Source organism: Octopus bimaculoides, chromosome 17, assembly GCF_001194135.2.
Source record: "Octopus bimaculoides isolate UCB-OBI-ISO-001 chromosome 17, ASM119413v2, whole genome shotgun sequence".
Classification (NCBI taxonomy): Eukaryota; Metazoa; Mollusca; class Cephalopoda; order Octopoda; family Octopodidae; genus Octopus; species Octopus bimaculoides.
The window spans coordinates 43,675,616-43,683,877 of record NC_068997.1 but is presented as its reverse complement, the minus strand read 5'-3'; the positions used below and the strand labels follow the sequence as shown (position 1 = coordinate 43,683,877).

The 8,262-nt window shown below is 36.5% G+C and overlaps 1 protein-coding gene across 2 annotated transcripts in view; it reads right to left on the bottom strand.

Annotated features, from left to right (window-relative positions):
• The window catches only part of LOC106867430 (zinc finger protein GLI1), a 420,253-nt gene that overhangs the window by 280,864 nt on the left and 131,127 nt on the right, over positions 1-8,262 (bottom strand). For both annotated transcript variants that reach the window (XM_052973914.1, XM_052973915.1), the window contains exon 2: positions 5,161-5,218. The gene's annotated coding sequence lies outside the window, so the exon portion shown is untranslated. The remainder of the gene's footprint in view (positions 1-5,160; positions 5,219-8,262) is intronic.

Here is an 8,262-nt window from a genome sequence, read left to right as displayed (position 1 = left end):
TCAGACAAATACATAACAAAAACACCAGGACTTACAAATATATATAACATACAGAAAATTGCACTAATGGGCACTGCACACATCCTACGCAAAACACTTTCAATACAGTAACCATAAGAGCATCACAACAAACCACAGCACATACCAAAGGCACGCAGAGCTGCGCTCGGTATTGTAGTGAAAGCACATTATAAAAAATACAACTACTGAATAATAATAATAATAATGATGATGATGATTTCAAATTTTGGCACAAGGCCAGCAATTTCAGGGGTGAGGATAAGTCAATTACATTGACCCCAGTGTTCAACTGATAGTTATTTTCTCAATCTTGAAAGGATGAAAAGCAAAGTAAACCTCAGTCAAATTTGAGCTTAGAACGTAAAGATGGACGAAATACTATTAAGCATTTTGCCTAATGTGATAATGATTCTGTCAGCTCACCATCGAAATAATAATAATAATAATAATAATAATAATAACAATAATAGTGATGATGATGATTTATGTAGAAGTCCAACAATTTTGAAAGGAGTGGGTTAACCAGTAGCCACTACCTGAGAATCTGACTGGTACTTTATTTCATTGACCTCCAAAGGGATGGAAAGCAAAGTTGATCTTGGCGGGATTTGGACAAAAAAGAAAAAGAAAAGAAAGAAAAAAATGTGCTGCAAAGTATTTTTTCTGACACCCTAACAATTCTACCTATCCACTGCCCTAAATAATAATAATAATGATAATAATAATAATAATAATAATAATAATAATAATAATAATTATGATGATGATAATAGTAATAATTATAGTAGCAATACTAACATCAGTGTTTGTTGGAAGGATTAGTATGTGAAAAGCTGTGTAATCCTACATTCAGGTGGATAATAGGCAGCATGATAGATTTGCCCTTGTATCACAGGTTATGGCAGTAATAACCAGCAATTATTGGAATTATAATCAGATAGCGGCCTGAATGCCTTCCAGGCTATTTTTGTCGTCATAATCTAGAATGAATTTAGACCAATTCTTTGTTTGATGATCCTTTCTTACATCGCTTTCTATATTTCAGTACCTAAATAGAGGCATTTCCCTGAGACAATGAATAAATAACAACAGGTTTTTGTTTCTAATTTATCATAATGACAATATGATGATGACAATGTTGACGAAGATAATGATGAGGAGGAAGATAGTGATATCCAACCACCACAAACTTAGGGGCCAGTCACATCCAACTTCATGATGGGCCAACAAAGGAATCTCTACATAATCTCTTCAGCTGTTAGAAATAATAATCAAATCTCTCTCAAATCATACACTACCGTCTAGAAAAAGAAAAGAAACATTGTCTATTGGAGTTGTAAATACTCCTATAAAAGTAGTGTAGTCATGGCTGGAATACATACTTAGAGTTAATCTGGAGCTTAACAAATACCAGTTGTGTACCACCTGACAATGTCAAGCTGCTGTCTTCCTTGATGGCCAGAAAGCTTCTCACTGTAGACTGTCTGCTCGTGTTTGTAGGTATATAGTATATATGCAGTTGAAGAGATGTTTACTGTATATTTCTGCATCATCATCATTGTTTAACTTCTACTTTCTCATGCTTGCATGGGTCAGACAAAATTTTGTTGAAGCAGATTTTTTTATCCAGGTAACGTAGTAATTTTCCTTGGCCTAACCATGTTATGCATGACAGACTAGAAACAAACAGCATTGCTTGTATGACAGTGATATCAAGACAAGAACACACACACACACACATATGCACACAACAGTTTCCATCTACCACATCCAATCACAAGGCTTTAGTTGGCCTCAGGCAATAGAAGACACTTGCCCAAGATCCCACACAGTGGGACCAAACCCAAGAGCATATGGTTGGAAGGCAAACTTCTTAACCACATAACAGTCCCTGCATGAATTTGCGTACCTTCCTTCATTGGACACTAAACTCCACTTGCGAAGACCTGTTGAGGCAAGTGAAATCGAAATCGAGTTGAATTCGACGACTGGCACCCATGCCAACGTTGTCTCCTTCATTGGACACGAAACTCAGCTTGCGAAGACTTATGCTGTGCCCAGCATTGCCTTTCTGGCACTTGTGCCTGCGGCATGTGTAAGGACTTTTGAGAGAGATCGTTGCCAGTTCCCCTGGACTGGCTCCTGTGCAGGTGACACATAAAATACACCATTTTGAGCGTGGCCATTGCCAGTACCGCCTGACTGGCCTTCGTGCTGGTGGCACGTAAAAGCACCCACTACACTCTCTGAGTGGTTGGCGTTAGGAAGGGCATCCAGCTGTAGAAACTCTGCCAGATCAGATTGGAGCCTGGTGTAGCCATCTGGATTCACCAGTCCTCAGTCAAATCGTCCAACCCATGCTAGCATGGAAAGCAGACGTTAAACAATGATGATGTTGATGTATGTATTGGTTCTTCATATGAAAATGCCATTGCTAACACTATTGCGTTAGTAAAGGGATCCTTGTACAATAGAAAATATAGTTTATAAGAATTTTACTGGTTGAGGAGTACACACATCATGTGTCATTAAATGGAAATAATGTTGACAATATAAAGGTCATCAAACTTTTGTAGTGTCCCAACAAATCGTTTAAAGTTATTAGGCATTCTCAATTATTTTCTTAAAAACTGCTCTGACAATCAACCGTTATTGTGATATCAGAATAGCATACCCAGACTTGCTCAAGGAGACTGATTAATTATTTTTGTTGAGATAAACCAGTACAGTTAAAATAATAGTAAAACAAAATAAAAAGAAGTGCTTAATTTGGGAAAAACGAGAATGATAGGTGCTTTATAATAAATATACTTGGTAGTACAGGGGTTAGCAGAGATGGTGGGGGTTGCTTAGAAAAGCACTAGAAACACAGTTTAGCTTCTAACAGAAGACCTATTGTTTTATTTTGTTTTAAATTGATGCATATGTCTGATATCATTTTGCATCGAAATCTTAATTAATTAATGAGTCTATTATTGTGCTTCATGCGTTACTGAAAAAAATATCTCTGTAACTCATTGGGTTGGTGGAGCATTGGTTGAAGACGTTTGTTTATTTAACTTTTGCAATTAGGTTTTCACTGGGCCAACAACTGGCTTACTACATTTTTAATGGCAAGAGTAACAAGGGAGTGTCTGTATCTTGGTGTAGAACAAATATCACTCAAAGGGCTTTGTTCTCAATTTTTTTCAGTTTTCTTCTCAATGTTACATCCTTCACTGATATACAATACCATTAAGAATTTTGAAAAAAATCATTATCTAGAACAAGTGTCTGGAATTTTGGTAGAAATTCATCCACTCAATAATAATACTCTTTTACTTGTTTCAGTCATTTGACTGCAGCCATGCTGGAGCACTGCCTTTAGTCGAGCAAATCGACCCCAGGACTTATTCTTTGTAAGCGTTCATCATCATTTAACATTCATTCTCCATGCTGCCAAGGGTTGGATGGTTTGGCTGGAGCTGGAGCTGGAGAGCTGCCCGATTTCCATTTGCATGGTTTCTATGGCTGGATTCCCTTCCTAATACCAACCATTTTATAGAGTGTACTGGCCGCTTTTATGTAGAACCAACATGAGCACTTTCATGTGACACCAGTGCAGGCATTTTTACATGGCACCGGTATTGGTGCTTTCATGTGGCACTAGCACAGGTGCTTTTACATGGCACTGGCATGGGAAACCTGAAATCATGTGGCTGTAAAGCAAACTTCTTATCCACACAACCATACCTTTATCTCTGTACGCAGTAATTTGAAGGAGAGTACAATACTATACTGTAGCTTTCTTTAAGCTGAAGGGGCTAAACACACCACTGCAAGCTAATGATGATACAGTGTTCCCACTGCTTGCATCAGTGACCATGATTATATGTTTGCTAAGTAGCCTCAGTAGACATTTAGACAAAAACTGAATATATTTCATAAGGATACAGTCTCATGTTTGTTCCTTATCTTTCTTCTGTAGTCTTAACCCTTTCGTTACTGTATTTATTTTGAGATGCTCAGTGTTTCTTTCAATTAATTTTAAATATAACAAAGAATTTAGTGAAATAACCTGGTTATCATTAAGCTAGTGTTAGGAACATAAATTGTGACTAAGGTTTGGTGGAAGATTTTCATTCAAAACTTAGAAAACAAGACATTTGTACTACAGAGCCAGAGGCGGTTTCAGCTGGGTTGGTATCAAAAGGGTTATAACTTCTGCTATTTGTATCTAGATGGAGTGAGCCAATGAGAGTTAAGCTCTTCTACAAGTACTTTATATTCCATCGCCAGCAGAGCCAAATGAAGACCCATAGAGGGCCTAAACACTTAAAAGAATTTGGTGCCCCCTGCCCCACTATATATATATATATATATATATATATATAGGAGAATTCACGAAAAAACAACAGACGAAGACAGGTGGTGTAAACAACAAATGGATGTATTAGTGTAACGCTCGGGAATAGAGAAAGTCTTTAACGTTTCGAGCTTACGCTCTTCAACAGAAAGGAACACAGAAAGAAACAAGGAGTATATATGTATTTAAAAATGTAAATGATAATAAACAATAAAATAAATTTTTACTTTTCAAAATGAAGCAAAACTGACAGTAAGATGGAAAATGTTTATTTTTGTATACTTCCATTTCATTTGGTAAGTTTTCTCTTACTTTTTTTAATTGCGAAGTCTTTAAATTAGATCTTCACAATGATGTCATGAACACTTCAAAACTATATTTCTGATCGTATAAACCACTTTGAATATTTAGCAAGTTTAAAGTGATTTCTTTTGTGTTGTAAACCATTTACCATTTCTGTGATGCCTCACCCTTCCCTTGATGCCCTAAGCATGTGCTTATTTTGCTTAATGGTAAATCACTAGTGGTGATCACCAGTAACTGTGTTGATATATAAAACATTAACCCTTCATCTGCTAGGACAACCGCTTTCTTGACCCATCTGTTACTGAGCCAATAAGAAGCTGTCCTATCTACATACATTATCACTTTTTCATATTCCAAAGTTTGTTCAAAGAATGTTAGATAAGACTATGTGCACAGGGGTAGCTGTCTAATTAAGTGGTCCACTCCACAACTATGTGGTTTTTGTTTATTTTGCAATTAGTTACAGGTAAATAGAACATTTGTCTTACCTTGTATTACTGCTGTGTGTAAGTAATAACCCAAATCAGTGAACTCCAAAATAAGTACCTGCAAAGGGAAAGTAACGGTAATTAAGTTATGCCTGAATTAACTGTAGTCAGTAAAACATCTCCTCCTCCTCCTCATCATCATCATCATCATCACACCACTACCACCACTACCATCATTGTCCTCATTGTCACCAACTTCATTATTATTAGCAAAGTGGTGAGCTGGCAAAACATTAGTAAGCCGGGTGAAATGCTTGGTGGCATTACATTCGTCTTCACATTCTGAGTTCAAATTCCGTCGAGGTTGACTTTGCATTTCATCCTTTCGGAGTTGGGAAATTAAGTACCAGTTATGTACTGGGATCAATGTAATCGACTAGCTCCCTCCCCAAAAATTTCAGGCCTTGTACTTATAGTAGAAAGGATTATTATTATTATCATTATTATTATCACTGTTATTATTATTATTATACCTTCAGTTACAGCCATCAATGTGAAATAACAACTGTACTATTATCAACAAGTACAATCATCATCATCATCATCATCATCATCATCATCAGTAGCAACAATAATGAGTCAAAAGAGGAACCTTAATGCAATCACTCAGTCTGCTGACAAATTCCCTTGAATTGCATACTGCCATCTCATAAAAGGATGGTGACATTAGATAAAGTAGTCATATATATATATATATATATATATATATATATATATATATATATTTTTAAAATGGAATGGTTACAACAGGAATGCCTTTGATTATAAGCCTGCTCAGTCAAAGCTAACCATGGGCTAAACATTGCCATTACCATTATGATCAACAACAACTACAATTCTAACAATAACAGTCATCATCAGTTGCTGTATCATCACCACCAACTCAGGTGAAAGGTATCATTTGTTGCTATAGCAACATTCAGTTCCCTAACACATTTCCTAACACAATTGAATTGTGTAAGGAAATGGTTCCTAACACAAAATAATAAAAAAAAATCTCCAAGTGCAGGAGTGGCTGTATGATAAGAAGCTTGCTTCCCAACCACATGGTTCTGGGTTTAATCCCACTGCGTGGTGCCTTGGGCAAGTGTCTTCTACTACAGCCTTGGGCTGACCAAAGCCTTGTGAGTGGATTTGGTAGATGGAAACTGAAAGAAACCCATCGTATTTGTGTGGGTGTTTATCCCCAACAACCACTTGACAATTAATATTGGTGTGCTTACATTCCCTTAACTTAGTGGTTCAGCAAAAGAGATCAATAGAATAAATAAATATCGGGCTTAAAAAAATAAAGGTACTGGGGTCAGTGCATTCCACTAAAATTCTTCAAGGAGGTGCCCCAGCATGGCTGCAGTCTAATGACTGAAACAAGTAAAAGAATAAACCCCAGAGCATTATTACTCTTTTACTTGTTTCAGTCATTTGACTGTGGCCATGCTGGAGCACTGCCTATTATGACAACATCCTAAAAAATACTGTTTCTCCCCTAAGGCCAGACAAAAAAAAAATGGGGTGCAACATCAATAACCTCATGTGTGCTGGGGTATACACCATTGAGAATAAATGCAGAAGAAAAATAAATGTCACATTTTGAATCCACTTTTCCTGCCTCCACTGTGGCCACCACCAGAATCTACAACCCCACAAAAGTTGACAGGACAAAGGAGAGAGTGTAATATGTCCAGACTGTCATGTTAATTTCATCATCATCATTTATTGTCCAAATTCCATGATGGTATGGATTGGATCATTCAACTGGATCTGACTAGCTTGAGAGCTGTGTTGGACTCTAATGGATGCCTCTACTAACATCAAGAGAATGTACTGGGTGCTCTTCCACAAGACAAAGCCTCTAGACCAATTGTTCTTGACCGGTGTTTGTATAAAATTTAGTTGTTGAAAATTATGTACAATAAATCAGTTATACTTCTATAATACACAAAATATTTTAATTTTTTTTTATACAAGTATAATAAAATATAATATAAAAAGATAATAGGATTTTTTTTTAAACATCAAATGGCTAAATAGGAATCAAAGAGGTCCATAGGTAAAAAATAGTCAAGAATCACTTTCCTTGGCTGGTGAACTGGTACAAAGAATCAAACACCAGACTAGATAATCTACAGACCTTTTTCCTTGTTTCTACATCAAAATCTTATTATTGGCGATGGTGGTTTGGAATACCAACATTGTCATTTGTCATTTCAAAAGTTTATAAAAATATCTACCAGGATGAATTCTCAGGTTGACTCAAAATCTACACTCTTTTGCTTCTAAGACAAGAAATCTTTTATTATTCATCTTTTGTTTCTGACTTACACTGTCATTAGAGCATTGGATGGAATGCCATACACTTTTTGTTCCAACTCTCTATTCTTTGTGTTCAAATTCCACCAAGTTCAAGTTTGATTTTCATCCTGTTTGGAATGAGTATAAAAGTACTAATCCAGGGCAGTGAATTGGTGGTGCTGTTAGTTTGGATCAGATGACTTGTGGTACTTGTACTAGCCATTTGTTTTCTGAGATTAACACCTGTGACGATACAGGTATCAAACTGTAATCGGTCCTGAAGAGGTGGCCTTTCCTTTGGACAATATTGGTGGCAAAGAGTAGGGAGAATTGCAAACAGGGCTTCTGGTAGTCTTCCATAAAACCCTTGCCCTGTCCTGCCCAAACAACTGTAAATGTATGATCAACTTTAACCAACAGACACTTCTGTGAAGCAGTCTTATTAAACCATTTGTTGGCAAATTCTTGAGAATGCTTCTGATTCTGTATCAGAGGTTCTCAAGACTTGTGTGTGTGTGTATGGAGGGGGGGGGCATGCCAGCAAAATAGTAAATTGAGAATTCTCAGTAGTATTTTAAGGGTTCACGAAAAAGATGTTACTTTTGATGTTGTTATTGCAAGAATGTTAAGTTTCTTTCTATTGTTTTACATAGTTCAGCTTACATAAATCAATGTGGGAAAAACAAAATAGAAATTTTGAAAGAGGTAGCTATAAAACTGGATTTTAAACACGAAATGGCTATCAGAATCCACCAGAAAAGAATAATAATCAAAGGGGTCCATGGGTAAAAAAAAATAGTTGAGAACCCC